Source organism: Diadema setosum, unplaced genomic scaffold, assembly GCF_964275005.1.
Source record: "Diadema setosum unplaced genomic scaffold, eeDiaSeto1 scaffold_59, whole genome shotgun sequence".
NCBI lineage: Eukaryota > Metazoa > Echinodermata > Echinoidea > Diadematoida > Diadematidae > Diadema > Diadema setosum.
In genome coordinates, this window is record NW_027307685.1 from 47,576 (window position 1) to 57,090 (window position 9,515).

Genomic DNA, 9,515 nt, shown 5'->3' on the forward strand with positions numbered 1-9,515 from the left:
AGCTCTCCCAAGGTCCTCTCGACCGAGTCACTTTCAGTCATCAATTCGAACAGAAAGGGACTATTGGCAGAACAAAACGTTGCCTGAAGCCTGTTTTCAATACTTCAACTTAATTGGTAAGTCTTCAAATCGAAGAAATTTTTGGATTTTAAGTTGACATTTACCCGCGATACTAAATCTGTCATGATTCTGTATGCTACAATGCCAAGCCCCATTACGCGATGCGTATGGGGCGGCTGGTCGCTATGCGTATGGGGCTGCTGGTCGCAGTTAATTGCATGATTACTAAGACATGAGAGCACTTTGGGGCGAGTAAGTCTCACAGTGTTAGTTATATGAAAGGTACTTTAACCTGAAACACAAACTAAGACAAGGAAATTCAGGGAAACTTTTGAGGTACCAAAACCTTATGCTATCTTTAAAATTTACAAATTCCAATGGGAAAATCAATGAAATTTGGGAAACAAGTGGGGAATTATATTAAAAAACGATTCAGATATCAGGCCATCCTAAATTGCGCCTTCAACGGTCATGACGGCTTTTTTTTTTTTTTTTATCAGCTGCCTTGAATTCTACTTTTTTATTTTTTTTTTACTTAATTTGATTTCAGCAATAAGGTCTTGCAGGCAATCATTATTAAAAAATTACGCTTGCAACACAATCATGTATTACGGTATTGTGCATAGCGCCGTATATGGCCTTGACAGCCATTTTCTTTTTTTCAAAATAGCCACCTTCGATTCCATTTTTTTTCCGTGATTTCAAAAGGAAAAGTCAATAAGATCTTGCACACAATTTGAAAATTATTGTCTGAATTAATATTTGTGACGCTGCACCACAAAACCAACAAAAAGTTGCCAGAATTTTTTATTTCTTATTATTTTTTTTTTAGTTTATAGCAGTTTCTGAAAGACTAAACTCTATATGCTCTAAGAAATAGCAAACAGGCGACGGGGGATGCTGTCTTCACATTTTTCTTTTTTTTTTTTCTGTCAGGAGTAGTGAAATCCCCCCTTTTAGTTAATACAGCAATATCTCTATCAAATTTGAATAAAATGTTTTTTAGGCCCTACGTGGTATCATTTGATTGTGGATTCAAATGGAACTTTCGGATTTCATGACTTTATCATTAACATAAAGGATGAAAACAACAGGAACAAGGGAAAAGGCAGCAGGCTCCGAAACGAACATGTTGGGTCCAGCCATTATCGGCGTCCTGGTCCCAACAAAAGCCCGTCAGGGGGGACTTCTCCGGGCTCAGCACGCATCATTTTCAAACAAGATCCTGTTCCGAAATTGCATGTAAGTTGAAGCTGCACCTATTGACAGCCGATCAAGTTAATCTAAACATACATTCTAACGTACCTGTTTGATACCTCTAGGTACATACATTAGTATGTGCCCATGCATCACGCAACCCCCCCCCCCCAAAAAAAAAAAAAAAATAAATAAATAAATAAAAAAAAATCAACACTACCCGAGTTTATGTGAGGGTTCAAAACAAGTGAAATAGGTCAACATTGACATATATTCAATATGTAGTCATTAAAAAAGAGCGATCGATCAACCTTATTACGAAGTTTGGGATCACAAAACGAATGGGATTCTTTTGTAGTCTTAAAAAAAAACTCCAATAGAATAGTATAATAACGTATGTCTTAGGTGTCTTTTTTCGTTTAAAAAGAAAGAATAAACAACTTCTTACCTTCCCCATTTTCAACTCTAATGATTTTTGAAAGGACAGTGCTATTGCCTTGGACAACTGGATATGGTGATTCAATGCAGCATATTCAAACGGTTGCAGCTGTAGATATTATTAAGTTTTACCGTCTGTCTTTTGTCTCACATATGTTGCAAAGAATTCAACGTTTACTTTAAGCTTCAATGACTCTTATGTTTTATTTTGTACTTTTCCAGAGTGTGTGTTTTTTGAATATTTAGATAAGCGTTTTTATTTTCATTATAATATATAACTTTTTTACTTGGTTTCATATCATGTTAAAGATTACAGTGTTATTTATTGTTTGTGCTTATGTTTTTTGTTTTTGTTTGTTTGTTTGTTGTTGATGTTGTTGTTGTTGTTGTTGTTGTTTGAGAATCCATTCCGAAGTGAGGATTTTCATGGCGGGGATGTTTTGCTGGTTGTGTGATGCATTGCAACCTTTGTAGATATTCTTGCAAAAGAATTTACGACACGAAAAAATACTATGAATTAAAATATATAAACTTTAAATTACGTTAAATTCTTTATCTAATTTAGCATAGTCTGCGTTATATTAAATGTATCATCTCTCAGCTAATCGCAAAAATAAATGTATTTAACTGCTGTTGGAAGAAAGTTACTTCAGTGCAGTTATTCCTTGAAATCGCCCAACTTAAATAAATCTAGTACAGATTACGGTTCATCACATAATGAAACGTCTAACACTGCCCGCCGTCTAAGGTAAATAAAATTACTCGTAATAGCTATTTTTCTGTTCTTTTTTGGGGAGGGGGAGGGGGGATTTGCATACAGCGTCAGTTAGATACAAAGTAAAACCTGGCGTTATATCTCATCCCGTATGATACATTAAGTACATACTAACGTATTCAAGCACGCAAGCGAATTTCATTCGTGACCCTGCATCACAAAACGAACAGAAAGTCGTCAGACATTACATTTTAGCTAAGACATATTCTGAAAGAGCAGACTTTGAGGTTTAAATGTATAACTCAAATCAAATGGACTCTTCTAACCTATCTAAATATTGGAAAGAAAGCACACACTCAGGAAAAGTGTGAACTGAGAAAAGAGGCTGTGAAGTACTCGTGTCAATTCAAGCGCTAAATCTTTACCAAGCCGTGCTGGCTGTACGATGAATGGGACAAAAAAAAAAAAAAAAAAAAAAACCAAGACAAAAAAACGGGATGTAAACCACCGGAGTAACAACAATGAAAGGATTATCAGATTAAACTGAAATTGAGCATGCCTTATTAACACATTTTGTCCATAATTAATGCCAACTTTCAACGCAGTGGCATCACCCTTTCAAAAGTTATTAGAGTTGAAAGTGAGAAGTGTGAACAAGGTTTTTAATAAAAAGAAAAGGAGACTCTAAAGACACACCTAATCACACGTTTCTACCAAAAATAAAAAAAATAAATATATTCGAGATAAATTGCTAAAAACACACTTTCCTGCCCGTTTTATGATCCCAAATTTTAGCATAACGTAAAAGAATACTTGCTCTTTCAGAAAGTGTTGTAAAGTCAACATCGGCTGGGTTGACCCATTTCACCTATTTTTCAGTCCTCACGGAAAATCAGTGTCTGCAACTTTTTGTTCGTTTTGTGATGCACGGTCACATATAATCCTGTGATTTGTCTTTCTTGAATTGTGTGACAAGGTCCCACAAGGTTATGGTAAGTATACAAATAATAATCAAAATGTAATTTTTGCAACCTTAAGTAAAAGGGAATAATTGATTTCCTTTTTTACCAATACACTGGTGAATCTCTGTTGAAAATTAACATGATTAACACGCTATATCTATGTTATTATCAAAATGTCCATAGTAAACATGGTGGTTGGTTCAAAATTACACCAAAAACAATCTCTGTTTTAGGCTTGGGTTCTCTTCATGACAATGATTGCCCTGACTTTCCTCGTCGTTGTCTCTTCGGCGTCAGCGAATAACCAACATCACTTGACTCAAGGAGCACCGGGAAGCATCACTTTCGATGCTCCGTGGAATCCAGATGACGGTTTCCTTCCTCACTTCACGATCAGATTCCAGTCTGAGAGCCAACCTTTCTGTACTCTGATTGAGCGTCATCCTGAGGGATTCAAGTCTACACACCAGTATGACCGTTTCAGAGTTAGCTACACACTAGCAGAGGTTAATATGAAGGCCACAGTCGAGATATCATACGCAACTCAAGAAGATGCTGGGGTGTACATCATGGGCCTGACATCACTTGGTTCCAATAGTGGCAGCACCATTACAGTCGTGAAACATGTTGAGGTATCTCTACCACTTGGAGAGGCCCAGTGTCGCATACTCGATGCTCCCGAAGGTTATTCCCGTCATTACGCAGATGTTTCTTGCCGAGCTACTGCGGGCAGAGGAAACGTCACTCTGGCTTGCTATCAAGATAACGCTAGGATTCCCTACAAGAGAGAAATCCACAACGACGGCAGACATATCCATGGCAGGTTCTGGATGAAATTAATCGGTGGTACTGTGCACTGTTGTTCTGAAAATCATGACACACAGACTGATCAAAGCACATGTCTCGATTTTGTTTGGTCACCTCAAGAGAGTACAACCGAGAATAGTCAGGATACAGAATCTGGGGAGAATCCAAAGATAACCCTGATATATATGTCTGATTCTGCTTCCGGTGTGCAAATCCAGCGTGTTCTTGTTTACGTTTTGATTATTTTCACTGCGTTGTATTTCTTTTCGTAATTGTCAGTGTACTTATCAGGTGAACTGACAAGATGCGATTTTGTTTGGGATAATTTAAAGCAAAAAGAGAGAGAAAAAAAGGTAGAGTGCCACGCAATAAAACAGGATAGTGGCCTATTGCAGCGAAATGAGAGATTTAACATCATGCACTTGGTATTCGTATGTATAATGATTTGCACTGACACCTTTAGCTTGTATGATGAAGAACTGTTTACAATATCCCGTGACAGCTGTTTGTGTATATACTCTGGTAACAAACACCTCCAAATAATGCAGAATTGAAAATAACAATGTGTAGCAATATCAGAGGTGTCGCATCTGTCGTAGCGATGGTCAGAGTAAAATAGAGATTTGTCCAATCTTTGAGTAACTGTTGCTTTAAAGAAGGTACAAAGTTCTTAGCTACGATTTCCATGACAATACTCACAATTGGCAAAACTTCCAGTCACATATACACCACAAAATACGTATGTTATTTAAGGAGTGTAGACACGCTCCACATGGATCGGCTTGAATTATCTTCGTTTATAAATTTGTTGTTGCTATAATGTGTTTTGCAGGAGTGTACATTACAACATAGAAAATCAATGGCATAATTAATCTCAAACTTTAGTGTTATTATGTGATACAATAGTTCCCATGAGAGACATGTTTCAAACGATGTAATTGTTGTTCAGTTGTTAAGCGGTTACGTCTATATCAATGGTTGAGCGTCCTGATCATTATTATACGTGTTATTATACACATGATTCCTTTCTACATCATCTAAAATATCTGCTGTAATTTCGTTCCATTTTTCGTTCGACTATTGTTTTTTTTTTTCGCATTTATTGTTAGAGTAAAAGAATGCGAGTTAAAGGTTTCATGATTTGATATCATGTAAGGTATAGCTCAGCGTGCGGTCAATGAGTTAGCCATAGCTCTTTTGACAGGTGAATGGAAGAGATTTAATCCTTTCCTATTTGAAGGAAAAGATGTATCATACATAGCAAGCATTAGATAAGGCAAGCGAGTTTGTTTACATTGTTTATATCAAATCATATTATGAAGTTTACCATTTAGAAAAACATAGAGCAGTAGTTGAGTTATGGTTACAGGAAGAGAGACAAGAAGGTGATGATGAAGAAAAAAAAACGACAAGGAAGAAGAGGAGACAGAGGATGTAAAGTATCGCAAATGTGAAAGTTGTTTAGAATAGAAAGACAAACATTGACTTTGTCTACTGAGAATCCATCTATCTGTAGTAGACATTATGTTTCTATTTGTTTTTCTCGTTCGAGTATGGCCAAATTTGATAAATTTGCATTTGAATGATGAATATGCAAGCAATGTGGTAAAGGTCGTTTATGCACGCAGCAAGTGTATTGTGGTAGTATAAAGTGATCGCCATAATTACGTCCTGACTGATAAATATAGTCATATGGATTGTCATGAAACAAATGTCAAATTTTGACAAATTTGAAAAAAAAAAATCCGTGCGCAAAAACTGATTGTACTACCCTTTTCTTCTGCAAAATACAGAGAGTAGTGCTTTCTTCCTCATGTTTCACAAAGATGTGTATTTCCCAGTCCGTTCTCTAGTCTGCATTTCATTTCCATCTATTTTGACGATGCTGAGTGTTTGATGACAATTTTAAGAATGTATCAGTATCAATGAAACAGGATAGCCTATTGCTGTAGAATGAACAGCTTAATGCACTTTTGTGTATACATTTTTTTTTTTTGCACACACATTAAACGTAGGGCCTATATAAAAGTTATTCCCTGTTGTGTACATTGACTTTTCACATACACATAGGGCAATGTAAGTCAACACCTACCCCATGTATAGTCTATTATAACCACAATTTGCACATGCTTATGGAAGGAAAAATTTACGATGATTATTATAAATTGCTTGTACATACCAAGCAGATTTGCAGTGAACATTTGCCTTTTTAATCTGTTATGAGTTTATATCAAAGTGTGTACGTGTTAGCCATGTCCTATGAGATTGTAAAACGATGTCGGCATAGACTCTGTTTGTAATACTCCTTCCATTAAAACAAAGCAGATTACATAATTGTGGATTAAAATGTTTAGAGTGACACATAGATGTTAAGGTTGAATATCTATTCAGTAAACCTTAAGCATATTGAAGAATTTGAAGAAAAAAATCCGTGCACGAAAAAAAAAAAATGATTGTACTGCCCTTTTCTTCTGCAAAATACAGAGAGTAATGGTCTCTTCCTCATGTTTCAAAAACATGTGCGTTTCCGTTGTCTAGTCTGCATAATATTTCCATCTATTTCGATGATGCTGAATGTTTGCTGTCTTTATCAAGAATATATCAGTATCAATGAAGCAAGATAGCCTATTGCTGTGGAATAAACAGCTTAATGCACGTTTGTATATGTACTTTGTACACACATTAAACCTATGTAGAAAATATTCCCTGTTGTGTACATTGACTTCTCATAGACACATGTGGCCATGTATGCCACCACTTATCTCATGTATAGGCTATTATAATGATAATTTGCACATGTTTATAGAATGAAAAAAATACGATTAATTTCATTGAATTGTTATGTGCATACCAAGCAGATTTGCCGTGAACGTTTGCCTTTCAATATGTTATGGATTTATATCAAAGTGTGTATGTGTTACTCATGTCCTTTAAGAGTGTAAAAAATGGCGACATGCTGTTTTCATTAAAACTAAGCAGACTGCAATTCTACATTAGTGGATCCAAACATTTAGAGTGACACATGGATGTTAAGGTTTAATATTTATTCAGTAAACCTTATGCATATAGACTTGAAACGAAGAACTATCCCGTGAACAGAATAGAAATGGTACGATGTGTTTTATTATGTTATTTTAACTATCATGCATGTTAAGTAGACCAAGCTCGTCAGCTATTTAGGTGGACACTATGAAAGTCATTGTTTTAAATGTTTTAGATAAGACTGTTACAAAAAGCGTGTTACTTATGAATTTTGAATTGATTTTTGATGGGCTATAAACTGGAATTCTTTACCTCTAAGTCTAGAACAGCCGATATCACGTAACGTTTTACAAGTGAAATAGATATATACACGTTTACTCAATATTGTCCCGTTATACGAGTGAATTTATATCATCATGTGTTGTTCTTTTGTACGACACGTTAATAATATTATTTGTTTTAAATGTATCATGGACATCGTAGTATTTTGTAGTGTAGTGAAATCAACACACATTTGCAACTTCTGCACTCCTGTACCCTTAAGTGAATGGCGACAAATGACGTCCATTTACATGGATTATTTTGTATAGTAAGTTTATCTGGCGGGCTGACTAGTTAAGGTATGCTTGTAAAGATGGTCCCTGTATTTCTGTTTATTATGTTTTCTCTTAAGTCATAGTCGAGGTTTTCCTTAAGGAGCATTGTACATTCAAGTTTTCATCTTTTGATGTTCTCTTATATTTTGCCTATGGTACGTATACGATCATTTCGTTATATACAATAATACGCTTCTTTGTGCACATCTTCATTATGATTCACGACATTTCGTTACATTGTACTGAGAACGGAATGTAGAAATGAAATGATCTGGAATGAGCTGAACTGAAAAAAAAAACACGGCAAACGCTGTTGAAAATATGACTTAGTACATAAGTCACTTGTGTTAATAATTATGATGCGTCAATTTATAAACGTAAAAATATTCTGATGGTGTGAGGTTGTGCATGTATGATTATTTGAACACAAACACGATTCTGATAGTAAATGTTCGGATTTGAAAAAAGTTCGAAAAAAAAAGTCAGTGGACTTTGTATTCTATTTTTTGTGTATTTTACTGTCGAACGAATATAACTGTTATTTCATCATAATGCTCTCAAAAACATGCGTTAACTCTGTATGTTCCATGGTGGAAACCCCCTGTGTGCCACGTTATTCTGAGACATGAAGGTAGTCATGCTTAGAGAAAGAATTCGGTTTTTTCCAGTTTGCATAACTTCATAAATTTCTGTTAAGGTGGACACAATACTGAGCAAAGTTAAATAGGAATGCCAAACTTTGCTTCGATATAGATTGTACGACAAATATATTTTCAATGTTTCTTTTGAATGACCAGTTGCTACATTACTGTAAAGGCATGTGGTTTGCACATAAAAAACTTAGAATGTACACGCAAATCTAGTTGTTAACACCGCTTGATACAGTGTAGTCAATCACCACATAGAATGCAAGCCGTATGTGAGAGGAACAAAAGCGCGAGAAACGCTTTCATCATACCGCGGGATTAGCGATTTATCGATAGGTTTAAGCGGCTTTGTTTGTTGAGCAGAATGTGCGAAGTTGGCATGCCGTCGACTGAGTCGGACGTGCGAACGTGGCACATAAAAGAGTTAATACATTTTTTAGCAGCAGTGCATAAATGTATATAAATGGCCACTTTGCAATGTGAAATCTCATTATCGACTATTTTATAGCTTACACGCACTGTAACAGTTTTTATGTTAGCTAGAATCATATCAAATGTCGCAATGATACTTATTATGCGCTATCGTACAGATATGACAAAGAAAACGTACTCCCAAGGGACAGATTGATAGTGTCTATCCTTGTTGATAACAAAATGGTCCATGGACAAACCATGTATGGGTTTTTGCATAGTATACATCTCTACATCTTTTTAATTAAATGAAGCAGTCAATTAATCAATTCACTACTTAAGAAAAAAAAAAAAAAAGTTTCCCATCCCCCACTCTACAGTTTGGCGGCCAGGAATACCGCATGCTCGTTCACATTTTTTTTTTTTTCCGGAAAAGGGTTAGTCCATTTGTGGCGAAGAAAAACATCCTGAAAATCGTCGAAATATGGGGTTGTTTTATGATTTCTTTATCCAAAAAAAAATATACATATATTTGTCACCAGGAGCCATTTATAAATCTGTCCCAAATAATCCTGAGAAGGGGTTTTTATCTAAGGAACAAATCGTAGAAGGGATTAATAGGGCAACATGGCGTTTGCCTGATCTCAAGAATGATATGCTTATTATTTAAAGTAATGTGCATGTTTTGCCTTCGTGCCTG